At 43.3% G+C, this 20,900-nt stretch overlaps 1 protein-coding gene across 1 annotated transcript in view; it reads left to right on the top strand.

Annotated features, from left to right (window-relative positions):
• The window catches only part of ASPH (aspartate beta-hydroxylase), a 190,949-nt gene that overhangs the window by 90,627 nt on the left and 79,422 nt on the right, over positions 1 to 20,900 (top strand). The gene's annotated exons all lie outside the window — the stretch shown is intronic.

Here is a 20,900-nt window from a genome sequence, read left to right as displayed (position 1 = left end):
CATCTGAAAAAGCCATCGTACCATCTATAGACAACATGATGATTTTATTTTATATCACTATCTAAAATAAATTGCCATTGGGTTTATTCTTTCAATGATTTCCTCAACAAACATTTATGAATAGTCTACATGAACATTTAGGGCTAAGGCCCTGGAGAGACCCTGTCTGGCTCTAATCCCAGTTTTGCTGCTCACTGCGTCCTTGGGAATTACATAACTGTGCCGCGGCTCCCTGATCTGCAATGTGGAACGAGTATCACCAACTTCAGAAACCGCAGGACTCGCTGCACAGTAGTGATTAAGTGAAAATACATGTAAAGCACTTAGAAAATGTTAATTATTATTTATTGTTGCCTATGTTGGCAGCTGTGCGAGGTATAGAGGTCCAGAGATTACTAGAACGCTATTATCTTTTTTCAAGGAACTTCAGATAGTGGGAAAGAAAGACATGCAAACAAAGTTACATCCATTTAGAAGGGTTATCTCTGCCTTCCAGGAGTTGATTACAAAGGCATTCTAATAAATCTAATAACCCAGTACAACTTTAATTCAACTCCCATAATGACTCCTAAACTCAAAGTGAGGAACTGTTTTTAAAGTTAAAAAGTTATATGGATGATCACAGAACGGTGGTTGTACTTGTAGTATCAATAGAACGATAAAATCTTCGGTAATTAAGCATTATCACAGTTTAGGAATGCCTTTAATTTGTAGTGGTGAAAACGATGTCTACATTGAAAAGATAGAGGACACTTAATGTATCAGATCCAACCTACTCAGTATGTAAATGAAACTTGGTGAGCAGGTGGGGTTGCTGGCTTCTGGCCATACCTGTAGCCCGAAGGCTGAGAACTAGGCCTCTAGCTCATGCATTTTTATTTCTGACTGCTTGGTTTTTATTTGTCAGAGTTACATAGAGATAGAGTTTTAAAAGTTATGACTTAAAAGCAGTAGGTTTCTATCCTATGACTCTCTGTCCATGAGTCCTGTTGCCAACTGTCTTTGAGCTGTTTCTTCTATTGCGCATGTCTAGATAGCTTGTTTCTGCATTTTTCTCCTCACTTTCAGAAACTGGCAGTTGACTTTTGTGTATAGGTGACTGGGATTTAGCTCACACCTCGACAGGCTCTCCATGCTGCCTGACCGCCCCCGTCTTCCAGTATATTCGTGACCTGCTCTGTTGGGCAGTGATAAGCACGAGGAGACACGGCAGGAGGAGGGTAGCGGCAGCTGTAGGTAGAACTCATCCTGCCCTTGGCCTGCTGGCTGCCCATCCCCCGGGCTTCCCTCCAACTCTCCTGTTTGCTTGTTCTCGGCCTCTTTGGTTGCACACTCCTCGTCTCCCTGACCAGCAAACATCCGAGTGCCCGGGACTCAGTCCTCAGAGTTTCTCTCTGCACACTTCTCAGTGAGCTCATCTATTCTGTGGCTTTAACTGTCTGCACGTGGCAGATTGCCACCTTTACCTGCAGCGTGGGTCTCTTCCCTGAACTCCAGACTGGTTTATCCAGCTGTCTGCCCGATGACCTCAACCGGATGTTTAAATCATCACTTCAAACGTAACGTGGAAAACTGGACTCCTGACTGCCCCCAACCCACTCCTCCCGCCAGCCTCTCCTTCATGCCTCCCTGTCCTTCCGTTGACAAATCCTGACGGCTCTCTCTAGAAATACTCGGAATCTGACTACTTCCTGCCACCTTCACCCATTGTCACCTGGGTTCCAGCCACCACCATCTCTTGTCTGGACTATTTAAGCTGCCTCCTGATTTAGTGGCCTTGCTGCCTCCACGTGCGTCTCTGTGATCTTTCTCAGCGCTGTAGCCACAGTGACACTTTGAAAACCCGAGTGTGGTTCAGATGCCTCCAGCATCTTCTGATCTTCCTCAGCGTAAAACGAAGTTCTGTGCAGTGCTTTACAAGGCCTCACACAGTCTGTCTTCTCTTCCTTTTCTGTTTGCTCTCCACCCTCATGTGCTGTGACTGTCCTTTGCTGACTCTGCCCCAGCCACCCTGGCCTCCCTGCCAGGCGCGCCCAGGCAGGACTCAGGGCCTTTGCACTGGCTGTTCCTTCCAGGCTCGGTGTTTTGCCCTGGAGGCCCCCCTGGCCTGCTGCTTCAGTCTCGGCTCACCTGCTGCCTTCTCAGGGAGCCTCCCTGCTCGTCTCTTTTCAGATCGTGACCCCGACACTATTCTGTTTCCTTGCTGTTTTCTCCATAGCCGTTACCACCAAGTGATTGCGGGTGATAGTTTAATTCTGAGTGTTATTTTTTTTTACTTCCCACTGGAATCCAGTTTCCATGAAAATACGTTTTTGTCTGTTTTGCTCACTGTTGCATTTCCTGTGCCTGGCATATAGTAGACAGTAAGTGTTTGTTGAAAGAATTTCTGTTATTTCTTAATTACTAAGAATTAATATGAACGGACATGAAAGGCTCTATAAAACCAAACTGTAGGAGTAAGAACCAGACCCAGAGAGCATTCCTAGGATGGAAATCGATGGGAGACCTGAACGTGAACGGGAGACTCAAAACGATGGGAAATGTGTGGGCGGCCAGCAGCGTCAGTGGCCCTGAAGAGTGCTGTGGTCACCCCTAAAGTCAACAGCGATAAGGTCACCTCTTCGGCGACTTGATGTGTCCAAGCTCATTGGACACATGAAATCGTCATACGTAGGCTCTTAGGAGCACAGAACTAAGGAGAAGAAAACCTGTATTTAAAACACTTTAACCTTCAGATTCTTTGTGCAGAAATGAGAATAATGATTCTTAAGCCTCATGGGGTATACCTCATTGCAGAAGGATAAAATGAAAACAGTATCTGTAAAATAATAAATTCAGTCTGCTACTGTCATCATTATTCTAACCTCAGTTGGCTTCTGTTATTATCCAAATATCTGGACTTGGGATTGCTTTTTATTAGTAGTTATATTGGTTGATTTGGGGGTCTAACATAGATATGCCAACTTTTAAATTTTGTTAAAACAGGACTTTTAAAAGATTTATGTATACTGTTATAAAGGCCAAGGCATTTTTAACCCAAAAGGACACACAATTTAAGAATAAAAGACAGTTTTTAAAATTGAACAAATGTAATTTTACAAAATATTCACTGAAGTATCCCTCATCGCTCAGTTTGCTGTGAATCAATAGACCTTTCCTCCCATCGGTTCAAGGCAAAGACCACTGATGTTGTAAACTGAAGCTGATCTTTGGGACGAGTTCACCCGTCTCACTCAATGATCCCAGATACCAACCCAGATTGTTGCAGAAAAGAGGCATAAAACAAATCCTCTGTGTCCTTTTTTCTTGTTTTCCTGTCTTTCATTGGTTAGGGAAATAAATACTTTTAGGAAAATCCTGGTTTTCTTAACAGCCCCTATTTTTACGCTTCTCTCCACCATGTCTTTAGTTGAATTATATATCATATTCAGACCTACAAATCCCCACATTCCCATTACGATGAAATTCTGTTACATATAATTTCTTAAAACCTCAAATTTCATTGGCTTAAACAAGATAGGAGTTTCTTCCTTACCCATGAAAATAACCTAGGACAGTTCAGTGGCTTGTCCAGGACCCAGCTCCTCTCTTGCCATTCGTAGTTCATGACCTCATGTTACAAAAGGGTTGTTCAAGCACCAGCCCTTACAGCCACATCCACATAGTAGAAAGAAAGGAGGGAAAAGGAGTAGGCTTCTTAGGGGAACTACATTTAACTGCCAGAATTTTGTTAAAGCTAAAATTCAGCATTCTGGTCCTAAGGGAGAAGGGACTCAAATATTGAGAAGAAGCAGCTATTTGCAGTTTTAAGTGGGGTGTGTTTACGCCTTGTAATCAAGATATACTGTATTTTAGGAGAAAGGTTACTTTTCTATGCTAAAAAGTTCAGTAGGTCATCAGAATATATTTATTAAAAAACTATCAACTTCTCATCACTCACACACAAAAATTACTGATTTATTTATCCACTTATATGTTTTCATGCTTATTATAGGCCAGGCACTGTTCTAGGCAAGTGGGCACAGGTGAAAGGGTAAGACAGACAGGTTCCTGCGTAGTGGTGCTCACATTGCAGTAGGGAGTCAGGCCACATGCACAGACTGAACTGGTGATCGTGCTCTGAGGGCCACGGAGCCCGAGAGGTCAGGAGGGGGCGGGGAAGCAGGGGAGCTGGTCTCTGAGGAGGTGACTTGCGATCCAGGCGGCTGTGTGAATGCTCAGCCAAAAGCTCTGCCCCGGAGGAACAAAAGGCTGAGGTGAGGCACCCCGAATAAGCCAAGAGTGTGTGCAGTGCGGTTGGAGAGGAAGTCAGGGGCTGTCGCAGGGTCTGGACGCTTCCCTTCTTGTAGTGGGATGTCATACCCAGCCCACGTGAGTGTCTTTGCAAATCAGGGTCTTTCTCATTCACCCTCTGGTTTGCTTCTGGGTGGACTGTGGGCATCGTTGACTGCAGATAGTGAACACATGCAAACCCTTCCTAGACGCTTCTCACAGCGCTCTTGTGAGCCGTGTCCCTGCTCACTGTCCGGGGGCTCCCCATGGCCCCGCGTATCCTGCCAGCTTCATTCTCCAGTGCTTCTGATCCTAAAGAGAATTTTCCATTGAACACAGCTGGCCTCCAGAAAGGTTAAAGTCGGTGGTACAGGCTAGATAGCAATCCCAATGGTGCATAAAGGAAAATCGGATTTAAGGAAAAGTGGATGGGGGATGGTGATATCCAAAGGGAAGGCTACACAGCACTGGCCAACGGGTATTGATTGGGTCGATGATGGCAGCCCCTAGGAGCTGGAGTTTTGTCCTTATTTTTATTTATTTATTATTATTTTTTAATGATTTTAAAGAAACCTCCCTCCACAAGAGGAACTGAGTGCTTGTTACAGGATGTTCCAATGCAACTACAGGCCTTTTCCAATCACTGATATCCTTTATGCATGAGCTGGAATTAAACCCAATACACAAAATTACTTTTATTTTATTTTTTTTAATCCTCACCAGAGGATATTTTCCAATGTGTTTTTTTTTTTTTTCTTTCTTTCTTATATATAGATAGAATGGAAGGGAGGGAAGGAAGGAGGGAGAGAGAGAGAGAGAGAGAGAAAGACACATCGATTGGTTACCTCCCATACAACCCAGATTGAGGCTGGATATCAAACCTGCAACCCTGGTGTGTACCCTTGACCGGAATCAAACCTGCAACCCTTTGGTCTGCAGGCTGACGCTCTAACTACTGATTCAAACCAGCCAGGGTGAGTTTCACCCTTTTGTTGTCACTGAATTTTGGGGTCTTATTTGATGAGTTTGGGCAGTGGGGTTGGGTCTACAGGAGTTTGGATATGCAGTCGGGTGCTTCTTCAGAAGTTTTAGTTCTTATATGGTTTGATTTCTTGTGTGTTTTTTACACCTGCATAGTATTTCATTGTGTACATGTACCACAGCCTTTTTATCCACCCATCTACTAATGGGCACTTGGTCTGTTTCCAGATCTTAGCTATTGTAAATAGTTCTGCTATGAACATAGGGGTGAATATATTCTTTCTAACTGGTGTTTCAGGATTCTTAGGATATATTCCCAGAAGTGGGATCTCTGGGTCAAATGTCAGATCCATTTTTAATTTTTTGAGGAAATACCATACTGTTTTCCACAGTGACTGTACCGGTCTGCATTCCCACCAGCAGGGTACTAGAGTCCTCTTTTCTCCACACCCTTGCCAGCAATTGTTTGTTGACAGGTGTGAAGTAATCAGTGACATTGAGCATTTTTATATGTGTCTATTGGCCATTTGTATGTCCTTTTTGGAGACGTGCCTATTCAGGTCCTTTGCCCATTTTTCAATTGGATTGTTTGTCTTCCTAGTGTTGACATGTATGAGTTCTTTGTATATTTTGGAAATTAAACCCTTATCAGATGTATCATTGGTGAATATGTTCTCCCATACAGTAGGTTCCCTTCTCATTTTGTTGATGGTTTCTTTTGCTGGGCAGAAGATTTTTAGTGTGATGTAGACCCATTTGTTAATTTTTCCCTTTGTTTCCCTTGCCTTAGACAATGTGTCAGTGAAAATACTGTTATGTGAGATGTCTGAGATTTTACTATGTTTTCTTCTAGGACTTTTATGGTTTCGCAAGTGAGTTTATTTTTGTATATAGTGTATGTTGGTAGTAGAGTTTCATTTTTTCTGCATGTACCTGTCCAACACCATTTATTTAATAGACTATCTTTACTCCATTGTATGCTCGAACTCCTTTGTCAAACATTAATTGGCCATATTGGCGTGGGTCGATTTCTGGGGTCTCTGTTCTATTCCATTGGTCTATATGCCTATTCTTGTGCCAGTACCAGGCTGTTTTTAATTTTTAATTTATTTTTTTATTGATTTTAGAGAGAGAGGAAGTGAAAGGGAGAGAGAGATTGAAACATCGATGAGAAAGAACATCAATTGATCGCCTCCTGCATGCCTCCCACTGGGGATCAGGCCCACAACCTGGGCATGTGTCCTGACTGGGAATTGAACTGGCAACCTCTTGGTGCATGGGTGGATGCTCAACCACTGAGCCACACCAGCCAGACCAGGCTGTTTTGATTACAAAGGCTTTGTAGTATAGTTTGATACCTGGTATTGTGATCCCTCCGATTTTGTTCCTCTTTCTCAAGATTGCTGTGAGTCTTTTCTGATTCCGTATAAATTTTTGGAAAATTCGTTCTGCTCTGTGAAATATGCTATTGGTATTTTAATAGGGATTGTATTGAATCTGTAGATTGCTCTGGGTAGTATGGACATTTTAATGATGTTGACTTTTCCAATCTGTGAATACGGCATATGCTTCCGCTTTGTGTCTTTCTGTAATTCCTGTTTCAATGTCCTATAGTTTTCTAACTATAGGTCTTTACCTCCTTGGTTAAGTTTATTCCCAGGTATCTTATTTTTTTGTTGCAGTGGTAAATGAGATTTTTTTTTTTTTTTTTTTTTTAGTTTCTCTTTCTCAGGTTTTATTAATGGTGTATAAAAATGCCATCAATTTCCAAGTGTTAATTTTATATCCTGCTACTTTGCTGAATTTATTTATTAGACGTAGCAGTGTTTTGGTGGAATCTTTAGGGATTTCTATGCACAATGTCATGTTATCTATGATTAATGACAGTTCTACTTTCTCCTTTCCAATTTGGATTCCTTTTATTTCTTGTCTGATCACTATGGAAGATTTAATTTATACTTAGAATTAATAATTATATGATCTCTTTCTTTTATAAAATTAGATTTAATTTATTTTGAAAGAGTCATGGGTTTGGAATAGGGTTTATTCTAAAATAGGCTCTCATTTGGAGATGCCAGCTTCTTTTGTTTTGTTTTTTTATCCTCACCCGAGGACATTTTTGTATTTATCTTCAGATATAGTGGGAGGGAGGGAGAGAAGAAGAGAGAGAGAAACATCCATGTGAGAGAAACACATTGAGTGGTTGCCACCCACACGACCCCAACTAGGGCTGGGAACAAACTGCAACTGAGGTACATGCCCTTAGCGGGAACCGAACCCAGGACTCTGGTCCGTGGGCCGACTCTTGAACTGCTGAGCCAAACCGGCCAGGGCGATGCCAGCTTCTTAAATCAACTCAGATTATTTATCTGTTTTAGCTAAAATTGCTATGTCAGTTTCTCCCCACTGGATGTCATCTTTTCCCACATATTCCTTATTTCACAACCATAAAACACGAGTGTGTGAACTACATAGTAATACAATATGAAATGGCTCACCAGATGTTGAAATCAAACAGTTATTCTTATTCACTTATTTACGCAGTAACACTGAGTACCTACTGTATACCAGGCTATGTTTTAGGTACTGGGGACAAAATAGTCAGTAAAATCAAAGCCCCAGTTCTCATGGTATGTGTGTGTGTGTGTGTGTGTGTGTGTGTGTGTGTGTGTGTGTATGTTTAGACATATGATTAGAATATAATAGACAGAATATAAAAATTAGAATCTAATAGGCAGTGATAACTGCAAAGAAATGTAAAGCAGCAAAGAGTACTGAGAAGGACAGTGGGCAGGGACGTTGCTCTGTAGATAGGCCTCTTGGCCGGTGACATCGGAAGGTGCAAGGGAGTGCACTATGCAGCCACTGGAGAGAAGAGAGTTCCTTGGTGGAATAGCACATCCACAGGTCCCCAAGGGGAGAAGTGTTAGCACGCGTGAGGATTAGAGAGACGCATGCGGGGTGAGCGAAATCACTGGGGTTGCAAGATTTGAATCACGAAGGCCTGGGAAGCAGGGTTTGATCTGTTACCTTGAGTGAGACTGGAAGCCCCCGGGAGATGCTGAGCTGAATTAATATGGTCTGCCTTATGTTTTAAAAGGCTGGTTCTGGCTCTAGGGGTGAAAGATTGGAAGTGGGGAGACCTTGTAGAAGATCGCAGTAGTCCGGGGAGAGATGATGGCAACCAGGTTTAGGGTGTGGGGTAGAGGTGGTGAGTGGTGATTGGATCTGCATATATTCACATGTACATCAGTAGGCTCTACTCATGGATAGGATTTGGGGTTTGCAAGAGAGGAGTCAAAAATGGCTCTATGCTACTTAAAAGGTGTGCTTTAACAAATTCATTAAATATAAAAGTATGTGATATGCTACTGACTTTGTATATAGCAAATGTCAGTTAGTATTTGAGGATTTGTGAGCCTTCAAAGAAATTTGAGGAGCAACAGAATACTCGTGACTGAAAAAAGGAAACGTGTTTTGGCTTGTGCGTGCGTGCGTGCGTGCGTACGTGCATGTGTGCATTTGGATCAGGGACTTTTCTTGAAACTCTCCTTTGATTTTGACTAATATTTAGTATTCATAATATTATTCATTACAGTTAGAGATCTGCTTAAACAGTATACTTTGTGAATGTCTTTAAGAAGGCCTTTAAAGATTTCTGTTCTTTAAAAAGTAATAATTAGCCTGTTGGGTGTGGCTCAGTGGTTGAGCTTTGACCCATGCACCAAGAGGTCACCGGTTCGATTCCCAGTCAGGGCACATGCCCAGGTTGTGGGCCCGATCCCCAGTGAGGAGCATGTAGGAGGCAGCCAATCAATGTTCTCTCTCATCGATGTTTCTGTTTATCTCTCCCTCTCCTTTCCTCTCTCTGTAAAATCAATAAAGGAAAAAAATAAAATAAAATAAAATAAAATAACATAAATAGTAATAATTACTGTCCTAACACAACAACAGATGGCAATAGAAAACAAATCACATTTAACACTAAGTTTTTCTTTACAGAAGTCACATTTGTAACACAATTTAAAGAAGAGGCTGAGATGGCTATATTATAGCCAGTAAATCAGCTTGGTGCAACTAGTACCTCCTATGAATACTTCTGAGTTTTCTGTGATCATGAGGAAGATAGAGATAGACCCAACCAGGGCAATAATTAAGCCTAATGAAAAAGGTTTTTCATTAGAAAAAATTTTTAATAGTTTTTCCTGGGATTCTTACAACCATATGTAACATATTTGAACAAAAATGGAGAACATTGCCTGAGGATTAAAAACTAGACTCCTCAGGCCCTGGACAGTTTTGCTCAGCGGTTAGAGCATCGGCCTCCGGTACAGAGGACCCGGGTTCGGTTCCCGCTAAGGGCACGTACCTCAGTTGCAGTTTGTCCCCCGCTGTGCTTGGGTCATGCAGGAAGCACTCGATGTGTCCCTTTCACGTCGATGTTTCTCTCTCTCTGTCTCTTCCTCTGTCTTCCTCCCACTCTATCTGAACAACAACAACAACAACAACAAAATGGAAAAATGTCCTTGGGTGAGGATAAAAAAAAACAAAAAACTAAACTCCTCAGTACAGCACATAAAGCATCTTGTGATCTGGCTCCTGCAAATTGTGGCTTTCCTCCATTCAAAATTCTCTTCCTTGCCTCCTACTTCACATTCACCTGGCACACTCCTGCTCCTGGGACCTGAGCCCAGAGCTGCCTCTGCCAGGAAGCCTGCTTGGCTGCACCGCCATTGCTCAGCCAGGAGACATGCTTCTCCTCTGTGCTCCCAAGACACCCCATGCTTATAGATTTTTAGCATGTTTTGAGTTTTCTTCTTAATTTTTAGATGACAAACTTCTTAAGGGTGCCAAACCATGACTCCTCCACCCCACCTCCATTGTAAGGCAAAGTTCTCCAAAGAAACAGAAAGAACATGGTGTGTATACCATGGAAAGAGAAAGGGAAGTAGAAAGAGGGAGATATGAAGAGAGACAGAGACACAGAGAGATTTATTTTAGAGAATTGGCTCATGTGATTATAGAGGCTAGCAAATCCAAAATCTGCAGGGTCCGCAGGTAGCCTGCAGATTCAGGGAAGAGTCGATGTTTTAGCTTGAGGCAAAAGGCAGTTTGGAGAGAGAATTCCCTGTTCCTTATTGGGGGAGAGGGGATCATTTTCTTTTGGCCTTCAACTGTTTAGGTGTGGACCACCTGCATTATGGTGGATAATTTGTTTTATTAAAGTGTATGGATTTAAATGTTAATCTCATCTAAAAATACATTCACAACAACATCCAGACATGTTTGACCAAATATCTGGGATCCGTGGCCTGGCTAAGTTGACACATAAAATTAATCATCACATTCCTCCATTCACACTTAACCAAAACACAGTAGGAGCTGAATAAATAGTTGTAGTATGAAGAAAAGGTGATAAATCTCTTTTCCTTTAGTTCTCTCTTCATCTGATGATGATAATACAAGATGCAAATGGTGGGCAGGTAGAATTTATAAACAGAAATATCAAAGTATGAATGAACTTTAAGCTGTCTACCATATACTCCATTACAAGTTATTTTTCATAGATTCTCATTTAATCCTTTCTAAAAAAAATTGTGGATTAAGTATTTTTTAGCCATTTTATTTTTTTATTTTTTATTGATCTTTTTTTTTTTTTTTAAGCGAGAGAGAGGAAGGGAGAGGGAGAGAGAGATAGAAACACCATTTGTCTACCTCCTGCACGCCTCATACTGGGAACAAGCCCACAACCTGGGCATGTGCCCTGACCAGGAATTGAACCGATGACCTCTTGGTGCATGGAACAATGCTCAACCACTGAGCCACACCAGCTGGGCCAGCCATTATTTCTTCAAACAATTTTTTATTCCAGTTACAGTTCTTTTCAGCTATAGATTTCCAATTATTTTTTAATAGTTTCTATTTCACTGTTGAGATTCAATATCTGTTCACTCCTTACTACCATGTTTTTCTTTAATTCTTTGTACTCATTTATAGTCACTGATTTGAAGTGTTTTTCTAATAAATTCAGTATCTGGGCACATTTGGAGGCTATTGATAATTACTCTTTTTTTCTTTATTGATTTTAGAGAGAGAGGAAGGGAGAGGGAGAGAGAGAAACATTGATGAGAGAGAACATCGATTGGCTGCTTCCTACATGCTCCCCACTGGGGATCAGGCCCACACCTTGGACATGTGCCCTGACCAGGAATCAAACTAGCAACCGCCTGGTGCATGGGTCAATGCTCAACTACTGAGCCACACCAGCCAGGCAATAATGACTCTTATTTTTTACTGAGTATGTGTGAGGAGGTTCCTGGTGTTTGCCTGTCTAGTAATTTTGGTCAGAAGCTGAATTGTATATATAATTTGTTGTAGTAACTCTGGAATTGTTAGTGTCTAGTAGTTTACTTGTCTGACTCAACTGAAAAATTTGTTTCCTGTCCAGTGGTAAGCAGTACTTCCTCTGTGCAGATGTTCTGGCTTCCAGCTGCTGTTTTTTAATTCTAGCCCTCCGGTGCCTGCAAGGTTCATGGTATGCAATAGATGTGGGCAGAATTCATGCACAGATTTTCAGGCTTGCTTTTGGGATTTCCTCTTGTATCTGGGGTTTACCATCTAAATTGTTGGTTGTTTTGCCAGCCGCAAGTTTTGCTATCTTATACCTCAAGCCAGTATTTTCTGTTACCTAAACTGTATGTGTTGAGAGTACAACAAACTTGCAGATTTCACCAGAAGCAGTTCTGCTTTTCAAAGCTATATTTCTATAGTAGTTAGCCTCCCAGAAGGCCTAAATGGTCCTTGCTTTCTAGCATTTGTGCCTCTGTGTAGTCCTCTCTCCGTTGAATAGGCGGACCTCTGTCCTATAGGGCATTACAGGAATGACAGGATGACTTTAAGGCTAGGTCATAAAAGATGTTGCAGCTCCTCCTGCTTGCCTTTGGATTCCATGCTTCGAGGAGACCAGCTGCCATGCTGTAGGAATACACAGGCAGCCCTTTGGGCAGTTCTGTGTAGCACAGAAAGAACTTGTGTAGGATGACAAATGTTTATGGTGGTTGTAGCTACTAAGTTGGGGGTAGTTTGTTTTGCAGCCATATACAGTTGGCCTTTTTTTAACTCCTCTCCTGAGAATTTTTAAAAATTGATCTTAGAGGAGGAGGAGGAGGGGTGGGGGAAGAGAGAAACATCAATCTAAGAAGCATCGATCAGCTGCCTCTCACATGCGCCCCAACTGGAAATCGAACCCACAGCCCAGTCACGTGCCCAGACCAGTAATAGAACCCGTGACCCTCAGGTGCATGGGACAACACTCCAGCCAACCAAGTACACTGGCCAGGGCCGAGGATATGTTTATTATTGGTTTGAGAATAGAGGACGGAAGGAGGAGAGAAAGAAAATGAGAGAGAGAGAGAGAGAGAGAGAAACATTCATGAGAGAGAAATATTAATCAGTTGCCTTCCATATGCACCCCAACTGGGGATTGAACCCACAACCTGGGTATGCGCCCTGACCAAGAATCAAACTTGGCAACTTATTTTTTGCATTTTTCTTGTTGATTTCCAGTGGTTTCATTTATATTACTGATGTTAATCCCTTGCTTTTTGTATTGTAAACATATCTTTCCAGTTGACTCTTCATCTATGAACTTCATGTAAAATGCCTTACAGAGAGATGATTGTTGGGATAAGTGAGTTTTTGAATGAGCTCATGAGAGAACAGTGTCTGCTTGCTTTCATATATTTTTTTCTATTATTAAATAATCAATATGTATAAAAATGTTGAACAACTTTGATTCAGATGGCTTGGGAAGTGTGAAACATGTTCCTTCTCTCATTTACTACTGCTGTACAAGCAGTAGTTTCTGGCTATGAAGACACCTCCCATCAAGCTTCAGTCATTTGGTCTGTAAGGATTGTTTCCGTTGGTGCCCTTGAGTTCATACGAGTCATCACCGCCTTGAACTTAATTACTTCATGGTCAATATATGCAGGTCTTCTGCCTTTTAGCTGCCCATCAGAGATGCCTTGGTTCATTGTTTTGAGCAGTCCCTAAATAACCACTTCGATGTAGCGCAGGCCGGCGGTTGGGTTGAGTCCGCACTGCACCTTTGTAATCTTCCCACATTGTGAAGAGCAGCGTAGCAGGAGCACGCACACCAGCTCGGGGAGAGCGTTGCGAAAACAGTCTCCCTCCCGCCCTTGCAGCTGTGCAAGAGGTTGCGAGATAACTGCTGTTAAAGATTTATTATAGTCATTACATTCAACAGCTACAGTCGTTTTAGTGGTTCCTAAAATATACCAGCAGTTATTGTCTGATTACTTCTACAGATAAGTTAATTATAGGAGATTTCTGACTCTCATACAGTCTGATTTAGAGAGAAGTTTAATTACAGCAATTTTGGTGATTTAAATAAGCTCAGCATATATTACCGGTCTCAGCAAGTGCAGTAGAAGTTTCTAGCTCTGTTGAAATACGCATTTTCTTTATTTTTATTTTTCGTTTTATAATCTTAATCACACTGTAGTACAAGTAGTAATTCAGAACACCTGTTTCCACCGGCGTGCCTATTCAGTCAAACACACCGCAGGACAATAATAGCCAATTCTTTGCTGTCATTAAAATCCCATTCTAATGCTTCCCATTGAGCACTCAACATTTTACAAAGCTCATTTCTGCACTGATTGTGACACCATGAGCAGGAAAGTAAAACAGCTTTCTTACGGGAAGAAGAAATGCACGTGTGTTTTAAAATCATTGTTAGGATCTAACTTTTTTTTTAAATAATGGGAAATAGGACCCTGTCTTCTAGTCAGAATAATCTACTTGAATGTGTATGAACGCATTATTTATCTACCGAAGCAAGTGAAAGATTAACATATGAGCCACGTATGCCCAAGCTCACTTGAAATTAAGCTTTCAAAGAAATGTGCCGTAAAAGATGGTGCTGTTGTAGTTGAGTATATTCATTTGTGTAGGCAGACTTCAGGTTGGAGCGGGTGCGAGTTGGAGGCCGCGTTGCTGGAATTCCCCTCCTGGCCGCCCAGCTCTTCCCCACAGCCTTCCCCTTCTGACATGAGGGCGGACCGTTGTGGCGTTGACGGCAGTAATTCTCGCCCTGCGTTTATATGTTTTTCACTTAAAAATCAAGTATGTATTGATAATAGAAAGTATTAGTAATAGTGAAAATAAATCAAATCCTCTGTTTCAGTTTGGGAGGTTTCCTTACATTCTGCCCAGGAAACCGGTCACCCACGAATCCCTGACAACATGGCATATCAGGCATGCTTTTCTCCTTTGCTAGAATGCTTGCTTCGTCCTCCTCACCCACTCCGACCCCACAGTCCTCTGCTGGGTGAGCCTGGTCAGCGGCGCACAGGGCTTGGGTGGGAGTGGCCAGACCCTGAAGTGACACGACGCCCCACGGCGGAACAGGAGATTAGGCACAAGCAGCAGGTGAGGTCTGGGAGGCCAGACAGTAGGCAACAGGCAGCTGTGTCTCAGGAATGGGGAGAAGCCACTGTCAAGGGGTTCAGGAACAGCCCCACGTGCAGCTGGGAGCAGGAGGACGATTGCAGACAAGCGTTTCCACACAGAGTGGCACTGCCTTCCTCCAGAGGCCCCGGCAGACCCAGAGCCCCATCGCGGGCCCTGCCACCACCTTAGGAGCAGGCAGATGATGGCACCAGGCACGAGGTCCATTCAGTGATGTCAGTAACACTCATGGCTTGTCAGCTGCCATAATGCTTTTGTTTCACTTTCCTTCTTGCCCGCCATCTGGAATATGTGAGGCTAATCTATGGATAATTAACTGCTGTTGAAACCGAGATCACCCAAACACCACCAGATCCCAGTTAGACAGCAAGGTACGATAGGGCGTTTCTCAGCCCTGCCGCCCATAGAATCGCTTGTGGGATATGGTATGGTGGGCTGGGTCCACCCCCACCGATTTTGATTTCACAGCCGAGGGGCATGTTAACTCCAAGGTTGAGAAGTGCTGGGCCAGGTGTGCTGCTTACCTGGTCAAACTGGTCTGTGTACCAGCATCCCCTTACCTAAAAGTTTTTCACTGGGTCCACCTGGTTCAGATATCATTCCTTGATAATATTTGAATCCCCTTTGAAGGGACTGTTTAACTTAATAAAATATAAAGACAAAAAGAGAATTATTTGAGAAGAGCTGAAGCTACACTGTGGACAGTTAGTTAAATATCTCCCTAAAGAGAAGTATGTGAGCCACAGTAGGAAGCAGGCCCAGCTGCTGCAGAGCGGAGCACCGCTGACCCTCCTCATCCCCATGGCGCGATGAGCTGGGCTGGCGAGGTGTCCGGGTCCGAATGTGGCGATGGACCCGTCTCCTCTTCTGTGGCTCATGTCTCCTCTGCAGACTCTTCTCTGACCTCACGCGGGTTCATTCCTTTGCTAAACTTAGCAAATTTCAATCAGGTCAAAGAGAATAATGGCAATGAATTCTCTGTTGCCATCTACACATGCTCAAACATCAGGCATGAAAGAACATGACGTTTGTCAATGATACGTACAGAGGTCTAGAGCTTTCTGTTATTTTCTGTTATTTGCCTCCCCCCGTGGGTCCTGCTGTGCCTTGTACACAGGAGCTCAGCATTTAACCATTTGGGTCATTGCCACAGACCCATCTTGGGTTGCCAGGGAGAACTTTTTAAAAACTCTCATCATTAAAGTAATAACAAAAATCACTGAAGTGGGTAAAGGCGTCTATTTCATACGTCCTGGAAATCATTCACTACTAGAGATCTCACTTAAAGCAAATACAGGGTAACTTATATGGCAAATTCTATTTCAAGTCATAAGTCCATTTGTCCACTTAGTTATGATAAAAATCAGAAAATACTGCATTTTGCCTTTGGGTTAATTTTTTTTTCTTCCTTTTTTTTTTTTGGTATGCGCCCCTTGCGGGAACAAACCCAGGACTCTGGTCCACAGGCCGGCGCTCCAACCGCTGAGCCAAACCAGCCAGGGCTTTGGGTTAATTCTTTAGAAGTCAGCATGTGTGGGAGAAGGGAGTGAGAGAAGGGATTGTATGTATTCTAACACAGTTTCTTACACAGGGGATTCGTTTGTGTTGGGTGAAGGTCCTGGGACTTCAGCCACCCCTTTGTGTATTGACCCTCCTCAGAGAATGGGCGTGGGACCTGAGCAAAGGGACCTTAGCTGCTCGCTAAGGATGGTTTATTAATTTACCGACTATTTCCACTTCTTTTGTTTGCCATGCTCTGTGGAGCGCCCCGAAAACAGAGCAAATGTAAAACTACAATACAAGGAGGTGAGGTGATGAGCACAAGGCGGTGGGAGCGCGGAGATGAGGGAACGCGTGCTGGGGAGATGGACGGCAGCCCCGTCTTTGAGGAGGGTTCCCCCGCTGGTCCTCGGCTCTGAGCAAGGGCTGCTCCGCGCATGTCTCTTTGCTGCAACTACCTGTGAATTCAGATTCTTTATTTTTAATAACAGGGATGATGGGTTGATACCGAAAGCTCCAAGGTCAGCACTTTTAGGATATCAGGGGATGCTCTCTATAAAACTTTAAATTGAGCAGAGATCTGTCTTGCAACACTTGACACTACCACTTTTGGGGGAGATTGTGATAATTTGTTGTTTTCTAATAACCAGTGATTTTTACACTTTCTCTCCTTTGATTCTTCAGTACCGTAGATGGTATCTTCTATTTGTCCCTTTCCTATTTCAGGTGATAGATTTAATTAGAGCCCACTTCCAGGACTATTTATATGTCTATACATAATCTCTGTGGAGCCTTCAGGGCTAGTTAGCTACCAGCTGTGCCAACTCTTCTCAAGTTGTACAAAATATACTTTAAACTTGAAATAAAGGTGGATGAAACTTGTTTATACAGCATGATATCTTTAATTGATGTCCTTTACATACAAGCTAAGATTTGATAAAGGTGCATTTCAGGAAATAACTTTGATTTTTATGCGTCATTGAAATTTGGCTCCTGTCTCCCAAGGATCACTGACTTCTCTGTGCGTTTATACCGTATATTAGTGATGTTATTAGTAATGTCATTCAGCAAGTCATAGGGTGGAAGTAGCATTAATTGCAAATTATAGCTTCACCATAAAACCAGTGAACTTGGGTGAGCTCTTTATTTCTGTGCCTTGTCACTTTGATTCATGCCGCATCTTGCTTGTTAACTGCTGCCACGAGCCCCCGTGCGTGTCCGGCAGTGTGTTTTTCATGACACTTGGGGCAGTCACGAGGGGCAGGCCGTCCGGGCCCCAGCGGGGCATGTACCGTGCGCCGTAAATCGCACACCTCTGTGCGGTGAGGAGGCCAGAGGCAGACTGCTTCCACCCCTGAGACATTTGATAATAGCTCGACGATGCACTGCCTGGAGTCTTTCTTTGTGGTTATAAAACATGAGCAGAGAGACGTGTTAGAAAGAGAAAAATGAGGAATATTTTTTCATTGCTTTTTAGATGAATAGTAAGTATCAAACATACTTACTGCATTGGCACTAGCTCTTGGTCAGTCATCTTAGACCAAGTTTTTGGTTGATCCGTTTTTTTTGTTTGCTTTTTATCCGCACCTGAGGACATTTTTGCATTTATCTTCAGATAGAGCTGGAGGGAGAAAGAGAGCGAGAGAAACATCAGTGTGAGAGAGAGACATCAACTGATTGCCACCCACATGACCCCAACTGGGGCCAGGGACAAACTGCAACCAAGGTATGTGCCCTTAGCGGGAACCAAACCTGGGACACTCTGGCGTGGGCCGACGCTCTAACCGCTGAGCCAAACCGGCCAGAGCTGTTTGTTTGTTTTTAAATTCATTTCTTTATTGATTTTTTTTTTTATCCTCACCAGAGGACATTTTTCCATTTTTTGTTCAGATAGAGTGGGAGGGAGAGAGAGAGAGAAACATCGACGTGAAAGGGACACATCGAGTGGCTGCCACCCGCACGACCAACCAGGGCCAGGAACAAACTGCAACCAAGGTACGCGCCCTTAGTGGGAATCGAACCCGGGTCTCTCTGGACCGCAGGCCGACGCTCCAGCCGCTGAGCCAAACCGGCCAGGGCTTTATTGAATTTTTAAAGAGAGAGAAGAGGAGAGGAAGAGAGAGAGAGAAACATTGATGAGAGAGAACATCGATTGACCGCCTCCTGCATGCCCCCCACTGAGGATCAGGCCCACTACCTGGGCATGTTCCCTGACAGGGAATCGAACCCACAACCTATTGGTACATGGGTTGACATTCAACCACTGAGCCACACTAGCTGGGCAGGGTTGATCTACTTTGTTTTTAGATGAAAGTATGTAGCTCAGTGTACTGTTTGAAGGTTGAGGCCATAATCACAGGAAATTTGGAGGTACGAGTAGTATTCAGTCTGTGTCAACCTCTAAAGTAGCTGCCATCTATTTTTCTTTCTACTCATCAACATTTTTCTCATAGGCATTTAAATTCTTACTGATCACTTGATCAACACTTGACAATGTTGTGTACCATGAAAAGGGTCCTATTAGTCTTTATCCATCAAATAGTATTTGCTGTCTGATCTTCAGCTTGTTATTTGCTACTTGATCTTGAATACGTCTCTTGGCCTCTTGGTGCTTTGCTCTTTTCGTGTGTAAAATTCAGAGATGGAGTTTTTGTGTAGGTTGGGTGACCATTTCCCTGTGTCACTGATGACATGCTATACAGATTTGAGAAACTGTAATCATTACTTTTCCTCTTATTATTACCTTATATAAAATTTGTGCAAACCCCAAATCTAGGTGCTGTTTAGCACTATTTATTTGTGCATGTTTCTTTTCTGAAGAGTCTCTGATGAATTTGATAAACTCAGTCCTCACGACTGTCCAATATATTGACTAATGTGCAAGAAGAGGATAGTGATTGTTCAAGGATGTTCCCTAGAACGTGTTTGTATGTAGGACGTCAACATCTATAAGCTGAATGAGGTGTGAAAGTATTGAGGGCTATTTAAGCAGTCCTGGTAGTGACATCTCATTAAGGAGTAAGTTATGCTTTCCTTCTACCTTGGGTGTTAAAGCTTTCTTAACAATGGGTTTGAAAACAGCTAACAAAAAAAAAAAAGCTAAATGCTTAAGGGGTTTATTATAAAACTCAATAGTGCCGTTAATTTCTACAGATGCTTTCAATTGTTGAGGTAAAGTAATGTATTCATCAAGGAAGAAAGTTCCTGCTCCCTCTCATGAATTTGCTTGATTGTGCTATTGGCCTCTTATTCTTTAATTAAACTTGTCCAAAGATAGGATCAGCTAAAGTGTTTACTATATAAATAGTTCTCATTACCATTGTGCAAGTTTAAAACCCTGGTAGAAAGAGTTTGCCATCTGCTAAAAACCAAAACACGCGGTGTGCTGTCGCATAAAGATAAGCTGCACATTATTCATAGAAAGAATCACAACGTGTGTCATGTCCTTTGGACTGACAATAATTTGCTGTTTTAGGATGTCACCACCTTCTCCACGTGACAGTGTGATCAGTCATGCATTGTTCAAAGACATGACAATCTACAAACATAATGAAATGGATATATGTATTTTTATTAGATTTATCTGAATGTAAGTTTTTTTTTATCCTCACCTGAGGACATTTTTGCATTTATCTTCAGATAGAGTGGGAGGGAGAGAGGGAGGAAGAGAGAGAGAGAGAAATATCCATGTGAGAGAGACACATCGAGTGGTTGCCACCCACACAACCCCAACGAGGGCCGGGGACAAACTGCAACCGCACGTGCCCTTAGCGGGAACCGAACCCGGGACACTCTGGTCTGTGGGCCGACGCTCTAACCACTAAGCCAAACTGGCCAGGACTGAATGTAAGTTTTACTGATAAGAAATTACAATGTTTTTCATATTTTTGAATTTATTTCTCAGAGTTTTAGGTTCAAATCTCCCCCCCTCCCCCACACCCTAAAATTCAGTCATTTCCTTCAGCCAGGAGTGTGATTCTCCTGCGTGGCCAGGCCCCAGCCCTGCGCCCTCCCTCTGACTCGTCACCACCTCCAGCTCCTGTCCCCGCCTGTCCACGTGTGCACACTGGTGGCCAGAGCAGCTTCCCCTAACACACATGCACAGTGAGACCTGAACACCACCAGCCGTACCATTGCTGTGGAGCAGACTCTTTCCTCAGAATATTGTTCAAGAAACGGTCTCATCGGGCTCCAAGCCACCCGCGTTCACTTGATCCTCACTATTCCCGACCCAGAACCCTGGGAAATCCCACCTGACTTTCCCAGATCCCTGAAAATCGTCTTTCCTGTTTTCACCTCAGCTTCCTTTCTGGGGGGAAGATTTTTCTCAAGCCGCATCCCACGTGAGACCTGTGCTTCAGGACCCAGCGGCTTCCCCCTCGATTTCCACCCTAGTGGCCGGTTCCATAAGGCCTCGCTCCTGGTGTTCCCAGCGGATTTCCGATGCCTGTTGTCATTCATTCCCACCCCTCCCACTTCCTCACTGTCACCCACTGGAGGGTGGAGAGTGCCCTTGGTCCCTTTGCGGGGCCATGACCGGGACCTGAGTGTCCCAGTTCCGGGAGCTGGCGCCGGCAGGGTGTCGAGTGGGGCCGGCCACGCCGCCTTCTCTCTCTGTCCTCACGGGCCGGGGACCACGGAGCGCTGTGCAG

This window comes from Molossus molossus, unplaced genomic scaffold, assembly GCF_014108415.1.
Source record: "Molossus molossus isolate mMolMol1 unplaced genomic scaffold, mMolMol1.p scaffold_m16_p_16, whole genome shotgun sequence".
Classification (NCBI taxonomy): Eukaryota; Metazoa; Chordata; class Mammalia; order Chiroptera; family Molossidae; genus Molossus; species Molossus molossus.
This window is presented reverse-complemented; position numbering and strand designations above follow the sequence as displayed.